Here is a 21,145-nt window from a genome sequence, read left to right as displayed (position 1 = left end):
TTCCTGTTGGGTGTGGAATCCATAGAAATGTTTGATCGGAAATCGCTTCTCTTGTGAGGCACCTAAAATTGTCTTCTGGAACTTGGCTGCATTTATTTTAGCAGGGCACTTCGGGTTAGAAGTAACTATATAAGATTCTCTCACATTCCAGAAGTTAGTTCTGGAGCCAATTCTCTTGCTTATCTGTAGTTTTCAAACGAAGCTGAATTTTTATGTTCATTTAGGTCTCGTTAAATGCTAGTTTTATTAACAGTATTATTAAGAGATGTCGTTTGAATTTGCCGTTAATGAGAGTTATTATATGAATAATCATGATAAGCGTAAAGTTTCTTATTACTATCACTCTCAACGTTTTATTTGATACAAGTAGAAATGCATCTTTGTGCATTAAAATGGGTCGTTTGGGTTATTTAAAAGTACTAAAATCAAATTTAAGCAAAGGGATGAGGGAATTCAGTCAGAGTCTTTCAGTATGGCAGTGATTCCAGATATAACAGCTCACAGTTTCTGAAAGAGTGATTCGTTTTCAACGCCTTTAAACTACTGGTTCTCGTCCATGTTTTCTCCCCTCTTCTCACCTCATGTTAGAATTTCATCCCGAGTTTTATTGTTATTAATTCCTTCAAATCAGCGGTCTGAAACGCAAATTCTTAGAAAATCCTACAGGAAAGTGTCCTTCTCCTTAAGCAGATAGCTCTCGAGTGCTTAACCAGAATTAAATAAACCAAACCTAAAATTTAAACTGCATACGAAACGAATACATGACCTGGAAACAAATGATATTATAAGAATTTTTTTAATAAAAAAATGAAATATATTTATAAACAAAAAAAATTAGCTAAATTTTAAACTTCGCGGTTTAAATGTTTATTAAAACACACATAAACAATGTTAATAATAATCATAACGCAGATGGAAAAACTTTAAATTTATGTTTATTTTCTATCCGAAATCTAATGTTTGGTATCTGCAAGAAATTTTTATTGGCTATACTTTGCAATTCAAGCATATTGATAGCTCATTTAAACATTTATTTCGAAAAATTCTAATGTGTTTAATTAATCATTAAATGATTTATTTTAAACTAAAGATGAATAAATTGTATAAACTTTCCAAGAGGGACAAAATTGAGAATAAATAATGGAACATAGTCTCTTTTTCTTACTTATTAAATTTTTCGCCACATCAATTAAAAGACGCAAGTTTTTTAAACAATTAGAAATTTTTATTAACTTGTTTGCGTAATGTTCATGCACTGGAAAACAAATTACTGCAAAATATCTTCATCACGGGCTGTGTGACGTTCATCTGTCAAACGGGTTCTTTTCTTATTAATTTTCAACAGTGAAAAATAGTTGCACATTCACAAATGTATTCCGAAACAAAGCTATTATTCTTAATGCAAAGATTTGTAACTGAGCGCATTTATTTTTTGACAAGTACAAATAAAAGTTAATTAAATATATCTTCAAATTTTTTAATAAGATTTATATCGCATTGTCAATTAATTAGCTTAATTTGTAGATTTTTGGGTTGTTTAATCGGGTTTGTTTTTAATAATAATGAAAATAATGTAAACTTGGATTTAAAATAGCTGAACTCTTAAAACCTTTGCAGCAAATACATAATTGAAATGTGTTCCCGGGCTTCTGAGGGGGAGCATGGAGAGCTTTCTTGAGGGGAAATTAAAATTGCTTCTGAGGGGGAGCATGCGAACATTGCGTCGCGAGTTTCAGACCACTGCCCTTAAGACCAGTTTAATACCAACTGATGCACTACGTAAATCTGAAAATTTTTATTTCGGTATGCTACAAAGGTACATAAAAATCTTAGATTTAATGTAATTATTATATGCCATGAAAATCACCATCATTTATTGAACAACTTCACTTACTTGATGCATGTTTTGCTTCGTTCAGCTCATTTAGGTAATGAGAGTTTATCTATATCTTTACTTTTAAATTAGGCAAGAAGTAACCATAGTTTGGTACAGATTAAACAAAACTCTCATTTTCTCAAACTTCTCATTTAAATAAGTAACAGTTATCAGATTTTTCTCAGACTTCACTTTCCATGCACAGTAAACGTTCTTTTTCGCATGCTTTTCACTACAGTTCAACTCTGCCAATCTGAGGTCGTTCAAGGAGGGAAGTAAATTCCACCAGTGGTTAAGACCGCTGGATACTGGTAGTTCGGTCTGGCTGCACGGCTAGTATTCGTGGTTTTCTCCATATGTACCGTGAATACGAGTCAGTGTCCTTTAAAAAGGTCCTTCACTTCTCTGAGGCAGATATTAGTCATATGCTTTGCCATATTCGAACAACCTACCTAACAAGGGTGCAGTTCCACACCTGGAGAGAATGTTTGCTCCAAATCAAGCGCTTCTTAAAAAATTATTTCGTTCATGACCCTTTTTTATCACTGTAAGTTTTCCCAACCACCCAATTTTTTTATATTAAATATAGAAAAAATATTAAACATGTTACTCATTTTTATTTATTTATTGGTAAGCAATGTATATATGAAAAGATGTAGTTTTAGGATTTGTTACAAATATACAAAAAATAATAAACGAAAATGGTGTTTTAATGAAAAGGCTGCTCTTTTGCTGCAGAGTAAATTAAATATTGCTGCAATACTTGACTATGCCAGACGTAAAGCATCTTCAACGTTTTTTAACATTGGACGATATTTGGATTTAAGAAGCGATAAAGCTAAAAATAAGTACTAAGTATTGAATGGAGAAAGAATATTTAATGCGATTTCAAGAAACTGTGAGAAATGCAGGTTCGGTTCCTACCCAGAATTCAGTCAAGAACTTTGGGGAACTCAAGAACTTTGGAGTTTTGAGTCACTCGATGGCTCAATAAAATCCTTTTTTTGGCTTTATATGATAGATTATTAATCTCGTTAATGTAAATTAATTTAACCTCTTTTAAATTCTCATTGATGTAATTTCTTTAAACAGTTGTATCTGAATTAAATTTTTGCGACCCGCAGTTTAAGAAACGCTGCTCCAAACTACTGCATTTACCCAATAATCTCCCAATTTAAAGCTTGTCGAACATTGAGAAAAGTGGAATTTGACAAAAATTTGTTAGAAAAAGGAAGTGTGAAATTCAAAAAAACAAATAAAAAAGGAAGTGTGAAATTCAAAAAAACAAATAAAAAAGGAAGTGTGAAATTCAAAAAAACAAATAAAAAAGGAAGTGTGAAATTCAAAAAAACAAATAAAAAAGGAAGTGTGAAATTCAAAAAAACAAAAAAAAAAAGGAAGTGTGAAATTAAAAAAAAAAACAAATAAAAAAGGAAGTGTGAAATTCAAAAAAACAAATAAAAAAGGAAGTGTGAAATTCAAAAAAACAAAAAAAAAGGAAGTGTGAAATTAAAAAAAAAAAACAAATAAAAAAGGAAGTGTGAAATTCAAAAAAACAAACAAAAAAGAAAGTGGGAAATTCTGCTTGTGTTTGTGGATTTAAAAATAAAACTTGATTTTATGCCATTACAATTAAAAACGGCATAAAAGCTTAATGTGTACAGCAAAATGCTAATTCTTCCATTTGTATAACGGGCTCACCAGCGGCTGAGCGGTAAAGTTGTTGAAAACTGGTAGTTTGGTCCAGGGCTCGAACCCCGGCGAACGGGCTGGCTGCATGGGCGTTTTCGTGGTTTTCCCCATGTGTAACGTGTATACGAGCTAGGTTTCCTTAGGAAATCCTACGTGAAGCTGTCCTCCCTTTAGGTAGATAGCCCTCATTTGCTTTGCCGTAATCAAATGAGCCAAACCACTTGTACAACGAACAGCTTTAAGTTAAATTTTTGTGCGGTGATTTAAGACTTCCAATTTTTTTCTATAAAAACCATAGTTTTTCATTTGAAAATGAGATTACACACAAACTAACACATTACATGCATATATGTAAATTACATTTTCAATATATAAATATATGAATGTGTGTGATTATTACTGATTCCTCTGGGGGGGTAAAGCAAATGAATTAATTATTGATAAATTATTTTTTCGTTCTTGGAAAAGTTTTTTAATTTTTGCTTCCAACTGAAATCTTGTAAAATTTATCAAGACCTTATACTCTGAAGCTGATATTATGGATGCTTGAATGGTTAGCACTGTTTGCTGGAACTGGACATGCGTAATTTTGAACTTAAGAACTGTACATCTTTTATCAGTCGTCGATATCAGAAGCACTTTGAAGCTGATTTTTAGTAATGGCTTTTTATAGCTGAAAGGGAAATATCGAAAAAATAACTACAACAAAGCACGCTTCTTTTATCTTCTTATATCAAGCATTATATTTAGTTCCCGAAATTCATTTGTTGCGATCCTCTCGATGAGTGTATGTAACTAGATAGTTTACCAGTGGCTCTCAGTTTATTTTATGGCTGGCTAAGCCGCTTAAAGTTAATGCATGACCAACCACCACTTTTCACGCGGTTTTGTCCGGTTATGCTCTCTACGACTTAAAAAAAAAAAAAATCGAAAGCTTGACTTATTTGCCGTAGTGGCCGTTATGCGCTAAACGCGAATGTTTCTAATCTAATTGTCGATTTTTTTTTCCTTGTCGCTGTTTTGGTGATTTTTTTTTTTTCGTTTTCCTTCATCTCGACCGAAATTAATCTATAGCTAATTATGCATTCTAACGAATTATTCTTGCAAAAATAGTAACAAGCTTCCTCTGATTAGTAATACAATTACTGGCTTGTTTTCATTAAAAAAAAAATCTTCCGGATTTGAAAGTCATTGGAACTAAATACAGCTGAACCAAAAGTAGAATTTTTTGGATTGAAAGGTCAACAAGGATATTTCCTACCCCCCGTCCTTTCTTTCCTTTACGTTTAATATTTTATTGCACTGTTGGATTTCGTGTCAATAATGTAATTGCTAATTTTGGTTTCAGTATGATCATTGAATTATCCGTTTCATAACATATATATATACATATATATATATATATATAAAATAGAGTAGTTCTTAATTTTAATCCACTAACGAGTTTGCTCCATGTGCATTTTCATTTGTTTTCCCAGTATGCAAAATAAATATGAGATAATTGCACTTAAAAGCTCCTCAGTGAAATCATCTCTTCATTGAAATAACCCTAGGGTGATTTTTTATAATCTAGTAAACCCAAATCGTTCTGGATTTTAAAATTTCGGTTCTTTTTGAAACAGCATATGGAATTCCTAAGCCTCTAGGTGCATGTTTCGCGAATGAAATATCGAAATGTAATCTTTTTCTCTGAACCAAGTTGATAAAAGACACAGTGCCGTATTGATATCTTTGTGCGAAGCCTTTGGACATTATATTTTTTAAGAGTGAAAATCGGCTCTGAAGATTTTTGAAATATGCAGATAACTTCAAAATGCATTTCTTCATATTAAACTGAAAGCTATACTTTAATATGAAATTCGAGCATTTTGTATTTACTCGAAAATAAGATCCCCTGCCTTGCTAAAATTTTATTTTAAAATTTGATAAGGTTTTACAACTGAGTACTTTTAATAAATGAAACTTCAGACTAAGAGAAAGGAGCTCAATTTTCCTATTAACAGTGTAATTATCGTATAGAACATTTGCACTGTTTGAATGCTAAATAAACCATTCGGGTAATTATGTATCAACTGCATAACTGTCGCTAAAGGATTAGGCGTTGATGTAACTACTGCCAACGTAGCATGGTATTACAAGTATGGATTGTATAAACTGCATAAGTACCCTTAATTATAATAAACAAATAAATTCATTCTAATCAGGAACAAATAAATTCTAATCATAAAGGCATACATTATTTTATTTATCTTTCATTCTAATCAGAAACGAATGGATTCTAATCAAAAAAAAGGTGTTTGTTCTCTTCAAATATTCATCTACATTTTTATTTTTAAAAATTTATTCTAAAATGTAAAGGGGCTCTTTGATTTGAGGAGGTGTTGTTTTCGAATAATATTTGAGTATAATTTCGCGCGTATTAAAAAATAAAGCAAAATATTAAACTTAAAATGATGTCATTAATCGAAAGCTATTTACAATATTTTTATTGCTGTTGTTAAAGCGAGTTGGGGGAGGGGAGAATTCATGTAAAATGATAACTCACGTATTTTTAAGGAAAATCTTTTTTGCTGTTGGTGTTTAACAAATCATAAAAAAGGATAGGGCTCACCAGCGGCCGAGCGGTAAAGTCGCTGAACACTAGTAGTTCGGTCCGAGGTTCGAGTCCCGCGAACGGGCTGGCTGCATGGGCGTTTTCGTGGTTTTCCCCATGTGTAACGTGTATACGAGCCAGTTTCCCTTAGAAAGTCCTCCACGAAGGCATCCCTCCTCTTAGGCAGATAGCCCTCGAGGCTTTGCCATAATCACACACACACACATACACATACAAAGGATAATCTTTGTAGGATTAAAAAAATAGAGGTAAAATCTTCTCTGCGGTAAACTGCCACGGAAATATCTTATAATTTTATTGCGAAATTTATAGTCTAAGAATTACAACTTAAAATTCCAGTAACTCTTATTTAAGTATGAGTTTGCTCGATACGGAAATCAAAAATAATATTAACTCTGAAAATATATGCAGTGTTGAGGATCTACGCAGTTCTATTGAAAATTTTTTTTAATTAATCAAAATGTGTAATAAGCAGCTAGACAACTGTTTTAATCCCCTATTATCTCATCATTTGGAGTATTTGTGACTGTGTCCTTTTTGCATTATTTGAGCCCCAGAAGAAAGTTAAATTGGAAAAATCATTACATTAATATCTTGAAAACAGTGATTTTTTGTAGAATACGAACGGACTGGAATCCCGTAGAAAGCTTGAGTGTTTGTTAGTGTATAGTAACATTTCTGCATGGGAGATTTGGCTTCACATGAAAATTTATTTCACAACTAGGTTATTATTAAGCAATGTAATTTTAATTACTTGTGTTCTAAGTCAATTATTTTGTTGGTGTGATTGTTATTTGCATCTTTTGTTCTAAGGTGCAAGAATAAATAAAAAAATTCTCCAACATATAACAATTATTACTATTGTGTTTAGAAAACTTGATTCTTTGTTGTCATTGACACTTTTCTTAAAACAATTACTAAATACCTTCCATAAAGACCAAGTCCTTTGAACTGTTAATAAACTTATTATACTCGGTGAACCATGATTATTATTTTTTGCTCGAAGAAAGCCAGATTAACCAGTCAATCGGTTATGCAGAGTGTCGGCCGACGAAGGTCGGACGAAGTCTTTAAAAACCCTCACAAGCTGAAAATATTCACAAAAATCTGCGGGTTTATCCAGCCATCGAAGACAAGCTGAGATCACGAGAGGGTAAAATCTGGGTCAGCTTGAATTTATTTCGTTTTATTTATGCCTAAACCCGTTTTCGGTGTTGTAATATGTTAGCCGTTGTTTTCCCAGTTTTTCCGTGGCTGTTAAATTTCCGTTTTAAAGATTGGAATCGTGCATTTTCTTGGGGAAAAACTGCACAATGGAATGTGCAAATTTTCAACAGGAAAAAAACGTATCACGTAGGAAATCTAGAGCGATACATTTAGTATGAGTCTTCGTTGATAGTTTTTGTTTCCATAGATAAATTACGTAAGATTACTTACTAGATGACAGGTTAACAAATTTCACAGGATTGTATTTTACCCATGGGAAAAATCTTGTGCAAATAAATCACTATGATCTGTATGGTGATATATCAAATATTTATGAGTGAAATAAGATCAATAGGTATTCTTTGTAAAATGTATGAAAATTTTAATCGATATTGAAAAAAGTGTAACTTAAGTAAATTTGTAGGAAATGTATTAAAATAAAAATTCTGCTTATTTTTTCCTCAGTTAAGGTATGACAGAATGGCCCAAGAAAATCGAACTCAGAGCAAATGAACACAAAAATGAACTTCAAGACTATGTGGCCGAAGATAAACCAAACTGGACATGATAGACTTCACTTGCTTTTGGATTACCCGCTATATTTACTTTATAAAAAAAAATTCTTAGTAAACAGAATTATTTTTATTACTTTAGTCTGCTAAAGTAATAAAATTTGCATGTATTTAACATCTAAGTAAAAGTGATTTATTTTAATGGGAAAACGCCTTACTATTATACTGCACATGATATATTCACGTCTATGTGCGCATTTCATATGCTGTCTTTATAAAAAGTATTCTCTGTGATCACCGTTTTTACTAATTGCACAAAAAGTGTTTCTTAAATCTTTTTGACTCAGATGCAAGGGTCATGTGCTTTCCTGTAATTGACTAAACATAAAGGTTATTTTGTTTATATCTTCGGTGACAAAAGATTTAAACTTCTTTTCAATATTCTGTGGTAGGTTATAGGAGGAGACTATTATCTATTTTTATCACACAAACTTTACGTTCTTTTAATTCATGGTTTATTTATAAATAAGATAATAACAGACATAAATATATAACGAAACCAAAAGAGCTTTTCTGTAAATTTGCGTCGTATATGAAATTTTAATATAATAAAAATCTTAATTTTTGATTTAAATGTAATCTCTTTTGTCGATAAAAGCTGGACTATTTGATTAATGTCAAAAGCATTAGGGGATATCTGCGTATAGGAAAGAAGGCATTCATACAAAAGAGTTGATTTGCGGCAAAGCACGTGAGAGCTCTTTGCCTAAGTAAAGTAAAACTAGCTTGTATTTACCTTACACAAGAAAAGAATAACGAAACATCCTGTACAGGCAGCCCAGGCGCCTACATTTGAACTCAGGGTGTTTAGCACTCTTACTTCTCGGCCACTGATATGCCAGTTCTGTAAGCAAAACTGGCTTTGTGTTTACATTGCTTGTCAAAATTAAGATAGGGTGTGTGATTATGGCAAAGCCTCGGGGGCTATCTGCCTAAGGAGAGGAATGCCTTCGTAGAGGACTTTCTAAGGGAAACTGGCTCGTATACACGTTACACATGGGGAAAATCACCAAAACGCCCATGGAGTCAGCCCGTTCGCGGGAGTCGAACTACCAGTGTTCAGCGACTTTACCGCTCGGCCGCTGGTGGGCCCCAAAATTAAAATATCGACAGAAATAAAACTCAATTCTAAGTTATTGGGAATTGACTGAAAGATATACAAAAGCGTTATTTCACTTAAATTAATAATTTCGACAATTGATTAATCTCAAAATATTGAATTTAAAGTCCAATTTAGGGAAATTTAAAAGTGATCTTCCCTGTTTTGAAACTATTCTTTCTTAAAGACTATGTGTCGCCATTCATCGTTTTCTGAACTGAACAAATACCTGTTTGATACTGTGTGTTGTCACTTCTGACAAAAAATGCGAAAAGCACATCTTGATTTCACAGCATTTACCAAAGTTTTGATTGAATCTTATGCAAGTGCATGCGACTTTCCGCATCCTGGAGAGTTCCGCGGAGGTATTTACGTTTCTCATTTCGGCTACTCAATCATATATGCTTTGTCAGGTTTTAAATCTGTGAGTACGCTGGCGAATGCATTTCGAGTGATATCTTCTATTTCCGAGAATTTTGACAGCAGTGACTGTCAAGCGGATGAACATTGTCATTCATCGATATATGGGCCAACAGCAATTCTTAAAGCTCTGCAATGAGTTACGAACCTTCAACAAAGATATATAGCTTGGTGATTGCACTCAAAATTATGAAATCGATTCTGTGGAAACCGGATATTTCTTGAAGATGTGCGAGCAAGTTGCGTGTTTCTCTCCCCTCCGGGTCAAAATTTGTCTAGTTCTGGCTATATCTAGACTCATCAGTAAGCGATAAATGACGGTCTCAGCTCTTTGTGCCTGTTTTGACCATGACTACGTAGCGCCTGAAACCGAAACCCTTATGGCAGATGAAGTAAGTGAGACATAAACCACTGGTTTCTTTGCATAAAATCCAACCTCGAGAAGCCTTCGGGCTGAAGAAAGACCGAATGTTGAAATCATCTGTCTTGTGACTGATTCGAGGTTCGAATCCCGGCGAACCGGCTGTCTGCATGAGCGTTTCGTGATTTTCCCCTTGTATAACGTGCATACGAGCCACATTGCGTTAGAATGCCCTCCTCTTAGGCAGATAGCCCTCGATCGCTTTGCCATAATCAAATAAACCAAAACAAGCCTTGTCACTGATTCGCGTTTTCTTCGAGCCTACAATGACAAGAAACGGTCTTCGTATTGTATTGCTGCTCTTGGCTTTCCTTGACCAGGTTGTCTACTAACTGACTGACTGCTTAAAACCTTGAAAATTTTATGCAGCCAGCCTGTTTAGAAATCTAGTAAAACTACCACTGTACAGCGGGTTTATCCACTGCACTATTGGTCAACCCATTTCTTCCGTAAGCTTAGCAATTAAAATTCTGTGCATCTAGTTAAAAAGAAACTTAAGTTTTTTATTATTATTTCTCCGCCTTTATTAGATACCCATTATTTCTTTATATGATACTTTGCAAACTGAATTTCTATGAATATCCTGCTTTTTTTTTTTCATTAACTTCCAACACGATAGTTTAATTAGTTAGTTTCAGCAATCGCATTTCTTTAAATCCCTTTTCAGCGTTTAGTGTTTGAAAGTTTTTCTTGTTGAAATACTGCGTCTAAATCATCATCTTTCTTTGAATGAGCCTTCATTCATATTTCTTTTTGCGTTTGTGCTCTAAGTGTCCGGCATTGCCATCTGATACGAAAAGTAGAGCACAGCGGAAGTCGTTAGATTAAGCGAGCGTGTGGTGGTTTGCATTTTTTTAAACAGGAAGAAATTAATTACGTCCTTATACGATTGTTTTGATAAGCGTTCAAGAATGTACTCAGCGATGATAATGCTTAAATCCTGTCAACGGTAGTACCGCAAAATTGCTCTTATTTTAATCATCAGGTTTGAAGAAACCGTTTTATTTGTAAAGCTACAGTGAAGAGGCACATCAGCGCTGTTAAGTAGCCTATATAAATGTTAATTTAATGTCTGCATGCATACTTCGCCTTATTGCGTTTAGCTGATATTATTATTATTTTTTTAAGATAGAAAGCTCTCAGAAAAATGCAATCGGCCTCCACCATTTTGTAACGGAATTTGCCCACTTCGCGCCTCGGTATCGCATTCTCTCAATATTTCTAAATTTTTCCTTTACTATTGCACTGAAATCATGCCACTAAATATTCTGCGGCTAATACTATATTTATTATTTTTAATTCTTTTAAAAAGTGCTATTTTTAATTTTATAGTTATTAAAATTGCTAATCCCATGAATTCACACCTTTCTTTCCCAGAATACTACATTTACTTTTATAAATTTCGTACATTTAACACTGAAATTCAGTCTACTAAAAGCCTAATAGTAGCCGAGCGATAAAATCGTTGAAGTTAGCTTTGCCTTGTTAAAATAATCTAACCAGACGCCTAAAAATTGTGCAGTTACTTAAAAAGAAAATAAACTCGTATCTTATTTGAAATCAAATGCATCAGCGACATAGTGGACAAGACGGCTGAAAAACTGATAATTCGGGTAGAGTTCAAATTCTAGCAGGCCTCCCCCCCCCCCTCTTGCTTGGATTCTTTTTTAGTCTATCCTATGCGTGGCATGAATATAAGAAAATTTATTTTCCTCAAAAAGTTCTCTATGAATCCATACGATATCCAGACGATTGCCCTACCCTTGATACAGCCAAATTTTGCTGATGTGTGATGCCACCAAATCCTAGTCTGCTCAGAAGCTACTATTCCCTTTGTGTAAGTAAGTGACGTCAGCGCTGGGAAGAGCCTTTTCTACCGACATCGGTTTCAGCGCTGTACATTTAAGCATCTTTGACACTGACTTTACATAAGCTCGAAAAATTTACTGGTATGTTGTCCGACGCTTTTTGTCCAACAGTATTCATCTGCAGTTTTCCGCATAGCTTGCCTTTTCTCACTTCTGTAATCGGGATTTGTTACAAATCTTTAATGAAACTGAAATCGAGTGGATGTGAGACTTAGTTAACCACTTGCGATACGACTAAACTTCACAGTTGCGCTGCCGTGCGCTACAATATAACAAGCGGTAAAGTGTCTCATTTACGCCGCTCCACGTCTGCGAGTGCAATCCAGAGCTGTAACTCGAGAAATAAACAATCTCTGTTGTTAGGCGACGTGTGTACCACGTTATTTTCATTTTTGCGATAAATTCCTATCGACGTGGTGTTCACGTCGCTTGCGGTTTGAGGCAAAAGCATCTCGACGTGCGTGGCACGTCATTTTAGCGCAAATGGTTAAGGGCTTGGACTAACTTCGGGGAAGCTCTATATAGGCTTCTTCGTGGGTGACGTGAATATGAGCCAGTTTGCCTTAAAACGTCTTCCACGAAGGTAACCCTTCTCTTAAGAAGATTGCCTTCGTGTGTTTAGCTGTGATCATTGAACAATATGATCAATCTAAATTATTCTGAATAGGTTACATAACGTACTACAGTACACTGATGCAATATGAGTTTTTTTATTTTTCCCAAATTTGATAAATCATAGCTTGTGATCAGCTAAAATTAGTTAAAAACAAAATTCAATGCTTGTTTAGGCCACTGTTCATCATCATATGTTTATCACTTTAGCCTTTTGAGAAACGCGTCATGATCTTTCTTTCCCAGCAGAAAGATTCTCATGTAATCAAAATTATAGCCAGTTTAAGTAGCTTAATATTTTATTGTGTTTTTCTATTCAATCACGATTCTTGTATTTGTTTATGTTTAACATATTTCTAAGTGTCAGAACAACATACCTTTAATTTCAACTTTCCTGTTTATTCCCTTATAACTAATTACGACAACGGAAATATATCATTGTCAAAGTAACGCATCATTTGCCATGAAACAGAGTGCTTCAACTTGCTCATTTCGCTGTTTGTGTGGCCTAATAATGGTAAGTAATTCATTATCACAACAGAAGGAATTTTCTTCCAGTCAAAGTAAGCCATTTTGTAAGATGTGATTTATTTTAAAGCAGGTGTACAACTCTGATAATTTCGTCCTGAAATTAATTCTCGATTGTGGGACAGTCTTCCTGCTCGGGTATTTTGTAGGGACCAATTTTTTCGTAAACCGGGTATTTTGTCTTAAACCAAATATCCATGCCTTATTTGTAGGAATTGTGAGCAAGTTTAAATAGCTCAAAAGATAAAAGTTGCTCTCAGTATGTTCGAAAACCCTATGTAATCTAATTTGTAAACCACTTTAGAACTCAAATAGAGCACTTTAAAGGTGGTCTGGATCATTTATTTAAAATCTGGATAATATTCTTGCCAGTCACTACAAAGCATTGCTTAGGCATGTTTTTTATCTAATCCTTCTTAGAAGTATGATTAGTGGGTTGAAAAAAAAACTGAATTCAGATTCAGTTTTATATAATACTAGAACAATTCAAACAACAGCATAAAAAAAGCTTTTATTTCATTAGTACGCTTTGTAAAATTAAACATGAATTTAAAATTTAACATGTATTACGAGTAAGGTTCAGCAGTACCTATTTGCAATTCATGCATTTTCAGTTCTGTTTCAAACATTCACTGGGTTTAACAACCTTCATATGCTTGTAAGGTGCCTTCGTGGTATATTTGGAATCTGCATATGTTTAACATGCAAGGTGCCTTCGTTGTCTATTTCGTGGTGTCCGGCTAGCAGTTGGGAAGTCCAGAGTTCGAATGCGCAGGGCTTACAAAGGCGTTGCACACTTTTCATTTCTTTTACTCCGAACGGTTTCTGCAAATTTTATATCATTACGGAAAATGTTTTTAATTCTGCACTCTTCATTAATGATTCATTTGGCTGCTATTTAAAAACCTAGTTATAGCATTACCTGCATACTTCTTTATTTACCATCGCAACACTGCCGAGAGTAAACGACAATTAAGAACTGTTACTTCGACTTAGGTTCAGTTCTGCAAATGGACTAGCCGTAAGACAGTTTTCGTGGTTTTTCTCATCTATGATGGGAATATGAACTACTTTCATTTGATTAAACTTCTAATTACATCTTCATGTGATTACTTCTTTTGATTTCCACATCTTATTGGGATTTAGTTTGTTTGCAATTGATTTTAGTATTAGTCCTGAAAATTTGTTGCACTACTAATGCAATTGTCTTCACGCTTGTCTTCGCTTACTTTTTCTCATTATACTGAGCTGCTGAAGTTAGTTTTAGGTTTCTACAGCGTCCGTGTGATTTTATGCATTTATTGTCATCTTGCATTTTGTTATCCGTTTGAAGTTTATTTTCGGATATTGCAAATCAAGTGGGTGTTTCCCATTTTAATGACTGGCCGTCAATGGCTAGAATGTACATTATAAAATGATGATAATTTCTTTTTGATTACTTCTACAATTGTAGATTTCCCCCAATTTCATTCATTTTTACGGGATTTATAGTGTTTTCTGTACTTCTTTATCCTACAGCTCTTTAAGGTGTGAAAAGTACATTCAGTTCTTTTATTGGCTGTATTTTATTTATTTACTTAGTTTTTCAATTTAAAAATACGTATTCTACTGGCGCAGATTTTAAATTCAACGTATTTTATTAACGGTTGTATAATACTGAAACAACAATATTCATGTTTATTTAGTGGAACTTCTAATAAAGTGCAAAATCAAATAAAAATGAGTTGTTTGTCTTAATTTTAGCAAAACTATTTAAATTATATTTAAGCAATGATGCCCTCATTTCCGGTTTAGAGCTTTATAGCTTTAGGTTTGTTTTTAAATTCATTATCTCTATTTACTTGAATTTTGTAGTAATCGATCGCTCTGTACAAGCTGCTAGGTATTAAGCGAAGGAAGATTTAGCAAACTACTACTTTAAAGACAGGTTTGACAGATTTTGAATTGATGTGCCTACCTTCGACGCATCGAAACGTGTAAATATTTCGAAATCCTAAAATGGATTTCCGGTGTAATTGCATTCTTGTGTTTGCTGATGGGAAAAATGAAACGCATAAAAGATCGTATCTTCTCTGCTGTGTGTCAAACATCTCTCCATTGGTGAGTTATAGTAGGCCTGCAATTTTCCTCTAAAACAGAACACATTATATGGTTTAGGGGCCTAAATTAAGAGGCGAATTTGGATCTTGCCTTCTAAGAACTCGCATGTTAGCTTTTCCATGTGCCATCTTACATAATTCCTCAGCCGTATTTGCTCTCACTGAAGCATATCTTTTAAGCAATTACTTGACTTAGCTTGATTGTTATTCATAGATTTGTTCCAAAAGTTCGGTACTACTCGTTGCATGGTTTATGAAAACAAAGTGGTAGGAAAGCGCAGGAAATGAAATAAAAATGCACTTCACGAACTGAGCGAAAAGGGAATTCGTACGAAGGAAACGCGCGAGTTATCTTAAAGATATGGAAATAGCTCTGTATACAAATATCTGGTTTTAGAAACGTGTGCGAAAGACATACTGAAGACGGTAGTGAGCGTATTTTATTTATTTTACGATTTCAGCTTGGCAGAATCAGCTTTATGCTTGAAAAGTTCTCATGCTCAGGCGCGGTCTCATTTTTCAAGGTTCTGCTTTTGAGCTTGAATGAGAGCGAAATTTCAATTGTATGATCTCAAGAATACTCTAATAATACATAGATTTCATAGATTAATCAATTTTAAATTGATCGAGGTTGCCACGTAATGTATTTTGTAGATTATACTGCACAAACAATTTGTCTGCCTGCTCAGGTCTGAGGTACTATATAAATATGGTTTTTTAAACTCAATAATCTGGTGACGGTCGATATGGGATAACCGTAGTTATATGTGCGTGAGAGTGTTCGTTTTTGTGCTGTTTTAAAACATTGAATTTTATCCATTCAAATATTTTTATGCTTTTAAAAAAGGTATCATATACTTATTACAGAAATGCAAGAAATTTTGTGTACATAATTTTTTTTGTTTTATGCTTCATATCTCCCATTCTACATCATCGTCAGACTCAAGGATTGAACTTGAATGTGTTGTGTTCTTTATGCGCAAAGATAGCTTACGGTAATAATCGTAATAATATTTTATGTAAAAGTTATAGGTTGCTGGAGAGTAGTTTATAGGTAGTAGGAGGTAGCTCGCGATTATTTTTTTTTATGTAAATAGTTAACAGCAAACAGCTGGCCATCCCTATCCGAATTTAATACCACCTATTTAGCTTTCTAGATTTTAAAATTTCACGTAGAAAATGTGTAGAGTTGCATAAGTAATTCTGCAAGCTTTACATGCCACGTGCAATAAAGGGGTTTAAAAAAATTTCGGATTTTCTATTTTAGTTAGAAACTGGAATTTGATATCTTATTTGATTTTGATGGATAATAGAAGTGAATTTTGAAGTGTGAAAGAAGAATAGTATTAGGCTGAATATGATTTGACTGTTCCCTTTTATGCAAGCGAAAGAAAACGGGTTCGTAAAAGGGGAAAAAAAACTGTCAAATATTTGTTCGGATGGTGAGCCACCAGCGGTCGAACAGTAAGATAGCTGGACACTTATCAGATCATATCTTGCATTCAAATATTGACAAACAGTCTAAACGCATTGACGTTTTCGTATTATTCTTCATGTATAGCGTTAATACAAGACGATTTCCCTTAAAACGCTCTCCACGGAGGCATACATTCCCTTACACAGACAATCTTGTGCTCTGCCATAATCAAAAGAGCCCAACCGTAATATTCTAGTGCGCGTAAATATGTATCGAAGGTTCTAGGTGGACTCTCCATCGAAATTCATATAGATTTAAAAAAACTGATAATCATTCATATAAATCTGACGAATTCTATGTGATTATGTATGTAAGCCAAGCTGTTGAATGAGTATCTATGTATCTACAAGCATTTGAATATTTAATAAAGCCTTCAGGTGATACTTAGGAAGCCTCTATACGCAGTCTCCAATCGAGCATTTCCGTTTGCAGTGTATTCAACCATTACGTTGCCATAATCTGATTGTTCATTTAACAGGTTATTTAAGTAGTTTCATCAGTGCATTAAACGAAACGATGTCCCGCCTTTACGAAACTTTTGTTGATCTAAAATAGGTTTTGCTCATCGCGATTAAGTCTTGCGCAGCTTCTTGCCAAACAAAGCGTGCAAATGTACAATTAGGTTTTCCATTTGGCTTTTAATTAACACTAAGAAGCTTCAAGTTGAATCATACCTCTACTGGTAAATAATCTTAAACTAAAGCTGACAATTTATAGAGTAAACTAATACATATTCTTAGAGCAGACGTAATCAAAATCTCCTATGCATACTCATCTCGCTGCATTCGAGAAGTAAATTATATATTTTTTCCCTTAAAATGGATTTTTTTTTACTTCATTTACGTTCGCAAAATCATTTATAAATATTGTTAATCCAGTTACACTCTGAAAAGTCAAAATATTTTTAATTATGTCTTTTCTGCTTATTACCTTATGTACCATGACGGTCTTATTTAGGCTTGTTATTCGTGGTACTTGAAGGGTAAAATTACGCAAATGCATGCATGTTGTTAAAATATGAGAGTTAGCATTGCTGATCGAGTTTGATGCAGAACCATAGTTACATCAGAGTTCTTCGAGTGTTTTCAACTTCGAAGTTTACTACCGAACATTTCCTCCTGTATAATTTCTAATTTGCTTCCTTGGTGTATTCTGCACGTCTTGGAGAAGTTCTTTTAACACGCAATCTTTTTTAACAGCTGCGTAAATTTTCATTTAGGGAAATGAAATATTTGAAAACTGAAAACTAGCAGAAACTCGAGTACCTTCGATGCTTTACCGTAATCACATAAACTAAAAATCCATAATCCAAATAACCCAATCTAATATTACTGACTAAGCATAATGCGCAAGACGCCACAGGGAAAATAGAATCCGTCTCAAAACTTAAGTGTTTTATATGAATCATAAAAAATTTTGAATTAATTGAATTTCCGCTTGCACCTGACCGATTCGAATTATCTCGCCAAGTCTGTGAGAGAGCTTAACCTACGTATTCTCTACTTAGAAGGTCAACTCCCGCGTAGCTCCGTAGTAAACTGAGCAAAGGGTTTCGCAAACTGATAAACGTCTCATCCACTCAAATAGGCCAGCCAGTTTTGTTCATTCGCACACTGGGATACCTGCTTCATCCCTCGGCCCTGACCGGAACTTTTATTTGGACCGCTGATTTTGATCGATAAAAGGATGGAGCAATGATAATAATAATGGGAAAACTAATCCACAATAGAAATGCGATACACTTGGGAGGACTCCTTGTGCCTGATTAATAGTCCTCAAAGAAAGATAAAAGTGAACATAGGGCTTTGCCTAAAATCGAGAAAAGAGCACATTCCTGAATGCTTTTAATAAGGGTCAGTTTGATAGCATACGTCTGGGGCAAAGCCATTACTTTACTTTATTATAATTATTTATTTTTATTACGGTTATTTATTTTAAATCTGTGAACGAATTCCACTGTGAACTGTTAATAATTTGAAATTTTGCTGGCTAAGGAACTGTGTCGTAGCATTTTTTTTTTTAAGTCCAAAAGACATTTTGCTTTGCTCGGACGACAAGAATCTTCGCATGCATTGTATACAGCAATGTGGCAATCTTTGCTATATCTTCCGATTGTGGAGGTAAAATAAAACGCTTTTCATGTAGTAGTAGTTGTTCTAAAAGAAAATAAAACAGCTTTCGAAAATTCGAATTCGTTGGCTTATGTGTAATTAAAAATCTGTTTTGAAAACTTACGCCGTTTAAGAAATTTACGTTATACATTTTAAAATACATAGCAAATTTCACTACAGTGATTTTCCCTTGTCCTATAAACTTTATATTTGCTTTTTTGTTGCTTTCAATTTTAGTTATATTCCTGTCAAAATGCGTACAGATATAATACACGTTTCATGAGTATTTAAATGATCTAGGTTTCATCCTTAATGCAGGGCTGTATTTATTTTACTTATTCATCGTTACATTCATTTGTTGCTAATGTTTTCTTCAGATATGGCATCATAATAAAGGCCTCAGATTAAATCCATTTAAGCTTTTATCAAGTTCATCAGCTCGTACTGTATGTGAAAGGAATTTGAAAAATTGAACATAGTAAGTGATATATAGGGAGAGTGGAGAATGAGAATGTGTGTTTGATTCGTTAAAATTCTATTGCATCAGACAGTTTTAGAATGCTTCCAGACCGTCTGTTTAAAATGCAAGTTCCTGAGATCAAATTAACGTCATAATGAAGTTAGAATTTTTTAAAAAGTGTCATTTACTTTTAAATAATTTTTTTATGTAGCCACCGTTTTATCGACTACCTCTATCCTTTTATCTATTGAAGATTTCTAAAATCAACTAATTAATATCGTATTTCCGAGCCGATAATTTGTTTCATTTTCTACTTTTTATCGACAGCTTATTTTGAAATTGCTGGCGTACTGTATTTCCAATGCGTACAGAATTCGTACTTCAGTTTTTCATGTTCAATGTAATAGTAACAGGTATATTGAATTTGAGTCAAAAATTTATATTTTTCATTATCTAATTAACCAATTTTTTGCGAACAGTATTAAAATCTCCTTTTTTTGTTCTTTATTATCAAGATATAAATATAAGTTTCATTGCAAACGTTTTTAAAGACTGAGAAATGTGTGCATATATTTATAAATAATTTACTCGTATTTTTAAAGCTTTCCCACTCAAACTTGTACGATACAGATGCTAATCTCGGAGTTGACTTAGTTGAGTACTGGGAAAACATAGAAATCCATGCGGGTAATTGCATTTCAGATTAACAATTGCACACCCGCTTTATTTAGCAGGTGAGTGGATCTATTAAGTCACCTCTATCAAGATAATTGTTTTTTTTTGATAGTAAGGTAATCAAACTCCACTTTTACCAGTCCTCCTCCGTTCCTCCAGATGCATTCAGTTTGACATCGGTAGATGTAATAAACATGGTGATTTAGGTGGAAAAAGCTTTTCGCAGTTAATGCAATTTTTCTTGAACTGTTGTGTTATCAGTTATAATTTCCATATATTTCACATGTTATTATTACACCTAACAATCTGCCAGGAATGCTATGTTTTATCTCAGTTTCTGAATTTGCATTTGAAAGTTAATAAAAATATTGTAATGGCAAAGGCTAGAAATATCAACATTGTAACCACCGCTTTAAAAGAAAAATCATCCGCTTAAAGAGAAATCATCCGCTCCGGGGAATTTAGATATGAACACAATAAATAATTCTCTCAGTCGCAATACTTGAATACTAGAAGAAAGCATGGTATCATTCTAGCCTTAAAATTAATTATATATTATTCTTTTGACATATTTATATAGGGGAGGAAAGCTTCAGATCAAGGGTTGATTTTACGAAATGGCAATATTATAATTTTCATTTTTTTTTTTTTTTTTTTTTTTTTTTTTGTGAAATAAAATAATCGAGTAGTTTTATTATATTTTCATATTTTCGTTTAACTGAATTTAACATTCAACTCTGTATTACATCAACAACAACCCTTCCCCCCCAAAAAAGTCATAGAATTTTTTCTTTGGAAAAATCTGTGAAAGCAAATGTGAGTTTGCAGTGTAAGTAGATTGGACATGACTGCACATTACGCCACCGTTTGTTTTATTAATACCGTTATATTAGTTACTTAATACCGTTGCATTAGTTACCGTTACGTCAGTTTATGCATTCTTTTTGGAAGTTTACTAAATAAAATCATACATATACGAGTCAAACACAATGGAAAGCTCTAAAATCGCAGTCCATTTGAGGGTTATAATAAATAGAACTATCGATGAATAAATAGAAAATACTGTTGTGAAATATAATATGTTACTTAACTGGTAGAGATACGGATGTCTAAATGAGAGATTTTTCAGGAAGAATTATATTGTATTTTCTTGTGACAAAGAAGCATTTTTACGTTTTCTGTTTTGAAGGAGAAAATTTGTTTCTTTACAGATGGACGAAGAAGAAACGTTGTGCAATATATGAAACCATACATTTGGCAAAGACTGTCAAATGTCTGAAATTCAAAAGATCGGAGTTATGTTATTGTAAATAAGATATTGCACACCAAATCTTTTGTACTTATTAATCTAGTAGCTCATATTTTCATTTTTATTGTACTTCAATCCTCGTTACATATCGGAGAACCTTTTTTTT

At 33.5% G+C, this 21,145-nt stretch overlaps 1 protein-coding gene and 1 long non-coding RNA gene across 4 annotated transcripts in view; both read left to right on the top strand.

Moving 5' to 3' along the window:
• Positions 1–8,305, top strand: part of LOC118188614 (uncharacterized) — an 82,991-nt gene extending 74,686 nt beyond the window's left edge. Inside the window, exon 2 of the long non-coding RNA XR_015038990.1 lies at positions 7,854–8,305. This is a non-coding gene — a long non-coding RNA (uncharacterized LOC118188614). The remainder of the gene's footprint in view (positions 1–7,853) is intronic.
• Positions 1–21,145, top strand: part of LOC118187672 (cyclic AMP response element-binding protein A-like) — a 339,383-nt gene that overhangs the window by 127,899 nt on the left and 190,339 nt on the right. The gene's annotated exons all lie outside the window — the stretch shown is intronic.

This window comes from Stegodyphus dumicola, chromosome X2 (assembly GCF_044657685.1).
Source record: "Stegodyphus dumicola isolate Sdum_Otavi_A_Nest chromosome X2, ASM4465768v1".
Classification (NCBI taxonomy): Eukaryota; Metazoa; Arthropoda; class Arachnida; order Araneae; family Eresidae; genus Stegodyphus; species Stegodyphus dumicola.
This window is presented reverse-complemented; position numbering and strand designations above follow the sequence as displayed.